Genomic DNA, 8048 nt, shown 5'->3' with positions numbered 1-8048 from the left:
ATGGTGCTGATAAACCTAGAACTATTATCAGACGAATGTGGAATATCGAAACTACCACCAAAGCTTTTTGGTACGCCAGTGGAGGCGCAACTATGCACAGAGAATTGAGGCGCCTTCGTCCACCATCACATGAATACTGTGACTCCTGCGTTAAACCCAATTCGAACACTCACTCTTTGAAAACAGTATCTGAATATTAGATTATACCCGTGACCTCAATCACGTGTGAACAGAAACTATATATATATATATACCTTTATGACTTTTTAGGATGGGAATAGTTTTACTCTATATGCAAAAATAAATTCAAACAAAAGTCTATATGTGAATGGGGGTTTAAGATTAGACCACCCATGCCGACATTTGGCAATTTCATCTGTCTTGATCCATAGTGTAAAACGTTATATCCCTCCAGCTGGGAACATGGATCAGTGCAAACAGGTTCACAGTCGCGTCTCGAGGGGAATAGTTTACACTAGCTTTTACATCTGGCATTGTCAAAATTTGTAACAAATATAATAGCACATATCACCAATTATTTCTCTTTTCTTTATTAACAAATAAGCAGGCGAAATACCTGGGTGGCGATTGGCGACCTTGCCCAAATCGGATGTGAGATTGGGTTTAGGAATGTTTTTAAAGGACAATAAGGCGTTTGTTGCTTTCATTTAGTTTGAGTATAAGTTTCCTTGAGTCAATCAATCAAAATTCATTCTCATAAGACCCAACCACGGTGGTACAAGAGCATATTTGACATATCATTGTATAATATATATAACACATGACAAGATGATATGGCGGTAAACATGTAGAACTATTTCGTGTTCACGGTATTTTTTTCAGTACCTTTAATTTCTGTGAACATAAAAGTTGTTTATATTTACATAAAGCTGGCCATAAATAAAAATATTTATCTAAATATATTAATCTTTCATTCTCGAGGGCGTTACATTTAAACAGAGAATGAAATTCGTCTCCAATAGATGGTGAATTGCAGAGATGGCACGGTCTATGCTCCCGGGGTGTATATACAATGTCATCTGCTAGATTCTACAGGTATATTATGATTTGTGATTCTAAATTGAAGTAGGGAATATGAAATATCGTTTGGGAGAAAGGCACATTTTTACAGGAAGAATATCCGTTACCCTCAGAGTTTGACAGTGACTATTAGAAGAAGTGACCTGTCAGTGTTCTTTCTAGGGTTATGTCCTGGGGTTATGAAACACTTCACTTAATGAACAGCGATCAAGTATATTTTCAGCCTTATAAAGCCAGCCATTTTACTATTAACATGTTAGCTGTGGCTATCTTCACATCTATTTCAGGCATGTTTTAAAGAGAGTTCTACCAATTAAAAGAAAGATAATTGAGTGAGTGAGTTGGGTTTAACGCCGCTTTTAACATTATTCCAGTCATATCACGGCGTGTGAGCTTAATGTGGGAGGAAAGCCCGAAGTGATGCAGGTCTCAGACGTTTACCACTTTGGTGAAACCCACGAGCACGAGTATGGTGGTGTAAAACCTAGAAACATAATCGGGGCGAACCGGGATTTGAACCCACAATCATAGGTTTCTGGCGTGCCCAAGAGACGCAACTCTGCACAGCGAATCGCGACGACTTAGACGACTGGGCCACCCGTGCCCCCAAAAGAAAGATAAACTCAGAAACTGCCATGGCATACAATGACTCATCTTCCCGAGTCAAGAGAGTTAACTGACTTTAAAAGTCCTGGACTTTTATAGTCAGTTAACTCTCTTGCCTCGGGAAGATGACAATGACTCCGTTGTGAACTAGCTGGACGCATGCATGGGCATAAACTCTATGTATGAACACGATCTTCTGAAGATGTTGTTATCGTGACATAAAAGTTCACTTGTCAGATAGAAATCAGTGCTGGCATACAAACTTTCTTTTTGGCCCTTACACTCCTTGATAAACATTGGAATGCTCTGATTTGAGATTGTTAATCTCCAGGTACTGACCCGTCGAATATGCTTGAATACACAGTGCTAATAGGTCAAACACTATTTTCTTACTGTTACAGAGGATATTTCATGTATCTTGTTAAATATGATACATCCCTCATCGAGTGAATGGTAGGGATAGAGATATTTCATGCCCTTATGAAAATGAAGGATAACAACTTGTTGAATGATGTACATGTTTAAAATTGAACTGAATATGCTTGTTCCATGACAATATTGAATACTGCTCGCATGGCAACTTATCCGAGCAGTCACATTCAGACCTCACCTGGACACTCAGAACTAAAGTTTGCGTAGTGTATTCGGCATGTTAAATGTGTGAATACACCTATAATATACTTGTTACCTTTAGTAAAACTAGTTACACACTACATATAACCGGCTGCAGGATTTCATTATCTTGTCAGTATGTAGTGTACTTCTAAATACGAGGTATGTATATGTTTGTTTGTTTGTTGTTTAACGCCACACCCAGCAATATTCCAGCTATATGACGGCGGTCTGTAAATAATCGAGGCTGGACCAGACAATCCAGTTATAGACATCATGAGAATCGATCTATACAATGGGGATACAATGACATAAGTGTGTGTGTGTATCTGTGGTGTGTGTGTGTGTGTGTTTGTGTGTGTGTCTGTCTGTGGTGTGTGTGTGTGTGTATGTGTCTGTGTGTGTATCTGTGGTGTGTGTGTGTGTGTGTGTGTGTGTGTGTGGTGTGTATGTCTGTGGTGTGTGTGTGTATCTGTGGTGTGTGTGGTGTGTATCTGTGGTGTGTGTGTCTGTGGTGTGTGTGTGTGTGTCTGTGGTGTGTATGTGTATCTGTGGTGTGTGTGTGTCTGTCTGTCTGTGGTGTGTGTGGTGTGTATCTGTGGTGTGTGTGTGTGTGTGGTGTGGTGTGTCTGTGTGTCAGTGACTGTATGAAAATGTCACATTGTGTGCATGCTGGAAGTGCATATTATTTAGGACGGCACTCAGAAACACTCCAACTGTATCAAGGTGGCCTGTAAATATGAGGCTGGGCCAGGCAAACCAGTGTGGAAGAGGATGAGCAAGGGTAGCACACTGACACAATCAGCCATGTCACCCTACTGACCACCTGATCCTTGTCAGTCCGTCTCCAGAAACATGTGATGCTGGGGTTCTAGTCTTCCACCATGAATAAAACACCAACTCTTCATTGCACACTTTTAATCAGGATGATTGCACTCCAGTACAGTAAAGAAAACTCCACCTATAGAGTGGAGTACAAATACCATAATACATGTTTATGATGCTCACTTGGTGGAAGAGTAATGGAAGCCCTCAGTGTTCCAAACTCCCAATAATATGGAATTTATGGATTCTAGTCTATGAAGTACATTGAGAAGCAGGTCAAGGATGGTCATGCTTTAATAGAAGGAAGGTCAAAGGGGGGCAAGGTCAAAGGGTGATACAAGGTCAAAGGGAGGTACAAGGTCAAAGGGTGGTACAAGGTCAAACGGTAGTTTAATACACTATGACTATCCAATGTCTATGGTCCATTGTGACACCAGTATACAACCTCAGTTATGTTACAAAACTGATATATATGCCACTTGTACCACGTGTACCAGATTGCACTGAGAATGTTCTCAATACATAATATATGTTCCTTTTTATGATGTTACGTCCACAATCAGCAATATTCCAGCTATATGACGGCAGTCTGTAAATAATCTAGTGATTGACATCATGATCATCGATCCATGCAATTGGGATACGATGACATGCATCAACCAAGTCAATGAGCCTGACCGCCCGATCCGTTAGTTCTTCTAAAGACAAGTGTAGTCGCCTTGTACGGCAAGCATGGGTTGCTGGAGATCTATTCTACCCCGGATCTTCACAGGTTCCTGTCAAGGTCAACACTTTGCCTTGCAACAGGTGGTAACAGTAATCCAAGCAATTATCAAGATGGGCTACTGAAAAACTTAAATACCTAAAAATACATTACTTTCTGAAAAAAAAGAGTGAGTGAGTGAGTGAGTTGTGCTTAACGCTTTGAACAGTATTTCAGTTACCGTATTCGACGTAATAAGCGCCCCGCTCTAATAAGCGCCCACGGCGATAGTTGCTAATATATTGGCTAGTGAACAATCCCAATTAACACCCCTTCCGATTGATCAATGTACAAAAGACTTATTTATTCGCGTATAATACGCACTCGTGTGTCATATGCACCCTTAATTATTGGCAATTAAATTCTAGAAAAATATATCTGTCGTATATAAACATTTCAGGCTGTCAGCATAAACCACAAAATTTATCTTTCAACTCTCTTTTTTCACCAAAATAATATTCTAATAAGAGCCCCCTATTTCTAATTTTGAGAGCACCCTGGGCGCTTATTACGTCGAATACGGTATATCACATTGTATCAGTGATCATGGTGTTGAGGGTATCAGATGTTTACCACAAAAAGCCTACAAGCATGGGTATGGTGCTCACAAGTCTAGAAACATTATCGGGGCGAACCATGTGGCCCCCATTATTTTCTGAAAATTAAAACAGTATTAAATCTGAAAAATATCTTCAAAAACCATTGCCTGAGAACCAATTCTTTTATTTTTTTAAGCCTAACGTATATGAACATGGGGATCAAACCTTGACTTCAGTGAGACAAGCTACTGCTTCAGCCATCAGGCCACCTGGACCTTCAGCAAACCCCTGGTGTAGAATGTTGCACTGTAAATGGCAAGACTTGGCTTGTACACCTTGGGAACATGACTGACATTCATAAAAATGTGAGTGAGTGAGTTGGGTTTAACGCTGCTTTTAACAATATTCCAGTTATATCACGGCGTGTCAGCTTAATGTGGGAGGAAAGCCCGAAGTGATGCAGGTCTCAGACGTTTACCACTCCGGTGAAACCCACGAGCATGGGTTTAGTGCTGACAAACCTAGAAACATAATCGGGGTGAACCGGGATTCGAACCCACAATCATAGGTTTCTGGCGTGTCCAAGGGAGGCAATTCATGGAAATGACATTAAAACCTGCCATTGCCCAGCAGCAAGACCGATTACAACAAGCAGTTGTTTTGAATAATCTCCCCTCAATTAACATTTGTTTCCTACTGCAAGGCATGATCTATAACTCAAGGAAACTTATACTGTAACATGTTTTTAAAGGGCAAGTCAACATAGCAGAAGAATTTAATACTTTAGGGGATCCCTAATCACAAATGGTTGACCAAAATTAAATTTGAAAAAGGGAAAAACTGTGAAATGGACGATAAAACACAACAGGCACATTCGTACCCCCGATGAAAATTTCCGCCATTGAGGGGAATCCCCTTAAAATGGGGTACCAGTGACTGACGTGCTGCGCAATTTCAACAATTTTTTGTCTTCCTACTTGTCCAGCACATATTGTCATTGGTACAAATTTACGCTAGTATGGTGATGGATAAGACAATAGAGATTAAGTGATGCATCTCACATGAGACAAGTAATTGGTGAATATCTCACAAAATAAAACGACACAACTAAATGATTAACTCTATTCACATACACTGTACTGGGTAAAACTTTAAAAATATATATCAGTGAGTGAATGGACATATTAATCATTTAGTACAATTTGAGCTATAACAGGAATTACAGACAAGAAACTATTCCACTGTGGCAAATGGGCAGGATGATTTACAGCTTATTCCCAATTCTAAGAGGGATCGGCACTTGGTTTATGCCGGATACAAGTTCGCGATTAAGATCAGACGTCAAACTTCCATTCAATGGAAATGTTCCCACCGAGGATGCCCAACCATCATTAACATCAAAGATGACCTTGTCACAAGCACAATTACATGTCTCTGAGCAGTGGGACGACGCCACAGATCATCTGGAGGCGTGGTATCAAAATATGTACAAATTCATTGAGATACTGCAGATTGAGCTGGATAACACTGCAATCACAATCCAGGTAGTCTGATGCCACCCAAGAGTGAGTGAGTGAGTTTGGTTTAACGCCGCTTTTAACAGTATTCCAGTTATATCGCGGCATGTGAGCTTAATGTGGGAGGAAAACCTGAAGTGATGCAGGTCTCAGACGTTTACCACTTCAAACCTAGAAACATAAATGGGGCGAACCGGGATTCGAACCCACAATCATAGGTTTCTGGCATGCCCAAGGGACGCAACTCTGCACAGCGAATCGCATCTCCTTAGACGACTGGGCCACCCGTGCCCCCCCACCCAAGAAGAAGTATCGAAACCTAGACTATGCCCTTGAGAGGGAGAAGAGACAACTTCTCGCCAACCAGAAAACAGTGAAGGATAATCACAATGCTGTTTCACATGTAGTTGGACAGTGAATTATGTAAATGGAAATCCTAAGTGTGAAATTAAACAAATAAGACTATATCTTATACAGTGCTCATTTCTTTTATCAATTGTTTATTATATATTTTGAAGAAAACAAATGCTGGATGTACTGATGTATATTGCTTAAACAAACACGATGGGGATTAACCCTCAGGCCAGCTGCTGGACAAGCAGGAAGTACACAAACAGGATGTTAGTCCTAATAAGCTCGTTACAGATATATACTGTTGTTTTAATTATTCACAATTTCAAGATCAAAGGTCGATTCACACACTCAGCAACGTATGCAATGTTCTTTTCGTAGGATTAACAGAATTAGCAACACTATTAGATTGACCGCTTCCTGACGCATCCAAAAAGCTGCCAAGCATCACCAGTCAGCCACTTCATCAGCCTTTGATAACATTTTCATGCATTGCTGCACCAGTAGCATTAGGACATGCCCCCAAATAGTTTTGTTTTTGAATTCGATTACGGAACACATGATTTCAGCATTTAAATACTTTTTACGAATATTATATTTTTTCTCTCGGGAATTGACTTAATATATCTAGGACAATTGATATTTGCAACAAAATCGCAATAATTGTTTCCATTGATTTTCCCTTTAAGGGATAATTAATAATGATACATGCATAGTGAAACCTCGTTAATCCAGATCCTGTTATTCCAGAAACCCTGTAGAGTGGTCACATCTGGATTAATGGGGTATCACTGTATTGGTAAATGTTACGTGAGAAAACAGATGATAATTCTTCTAACAGTTTGACATTATTAAACACCATCATAACAACGGAGGTTGACACAAACATTATGAGTTTCCTGTATTGCAGTTCAATAGAACATCGGAACTCACTAACACATGAACATATGCCGCTGATCATGAACAACTTAAGTACGTGACCATGAAACAATTGATAAATACTATTCAGGTAAATAACAAACAGACCTGCTGTTTGTTGGTTTTCAAATATCCTTTCCATGGCCAAAACATACTGAAACGTAACAATTTTTCGGGTTTTAAGCATGTTAAGACCTCGGTATGTTTTAGGAGAGAACAACCAATCTGGGATTAAACATAATGAAATACATGAAATATGAGCTTTGAAAATGCTTTGCTTGACAACGGTATAAGGATCTATACCAAAATGCTGCCTTTACAGTAAAAAAAGACATTGTCCACAAACTGTGTCTACTTTACTTTAATATCACGACGGAGGACACCAGAAATGAGCTTCACACATTGTACCATGTCAGGAATCGAACCCGGGTCTTTGGCGTGACGAGCGAATGCTTTAACCACTAGGCTACCCGACCAACCATTTTACTCCTAGTAGCACAGGACATTTATGAACATTTAGTTATTGAATCAAATTTATAGATTTATATCCTCAACAGTTATCATGGTTATATATGTAAACAAGGCAGAATTGTGTCATTAGACCACGGAAATTCATATCAAATAAATTGAAGCCTTCCAGTGTGTTGGCCGAAACGTATGTTGTGGGATGTCCTAAATGACGCGAGAGGGAAACCATTATGAAAATCAAAAGTTTAATCCCGGAGGTGTTGCTCCCATGAAAAAACATACCAGCATTTTAAATACGATCTGGTTGTCCTCTGGAGAACACATACTGGCTGTGACAAGGATATGCATGGTATATGCAAACGTTTCGCACTTTCGTTGAGTTTTTCTATTTGTTGTTTAAGGCCACAC

This window comes from Haliotis rufescens, unplaced genomic scaffold (assembly GCF_023055435.1).
Source record: "Haliotis rufescens isolate VD_foot unplaced genomic scaffold, xgHalRufe1.0.p SCAF_44, whole genome shotgun sequence".
NCBI lineage: Eukaryota > Metazoa > Mollusca > Gastropoda > Lepetellida > Haliotidae > Haliotis > Haliotis rufescens.
This window is presented reverse-complemented; position numbering follows the sequence as displayed.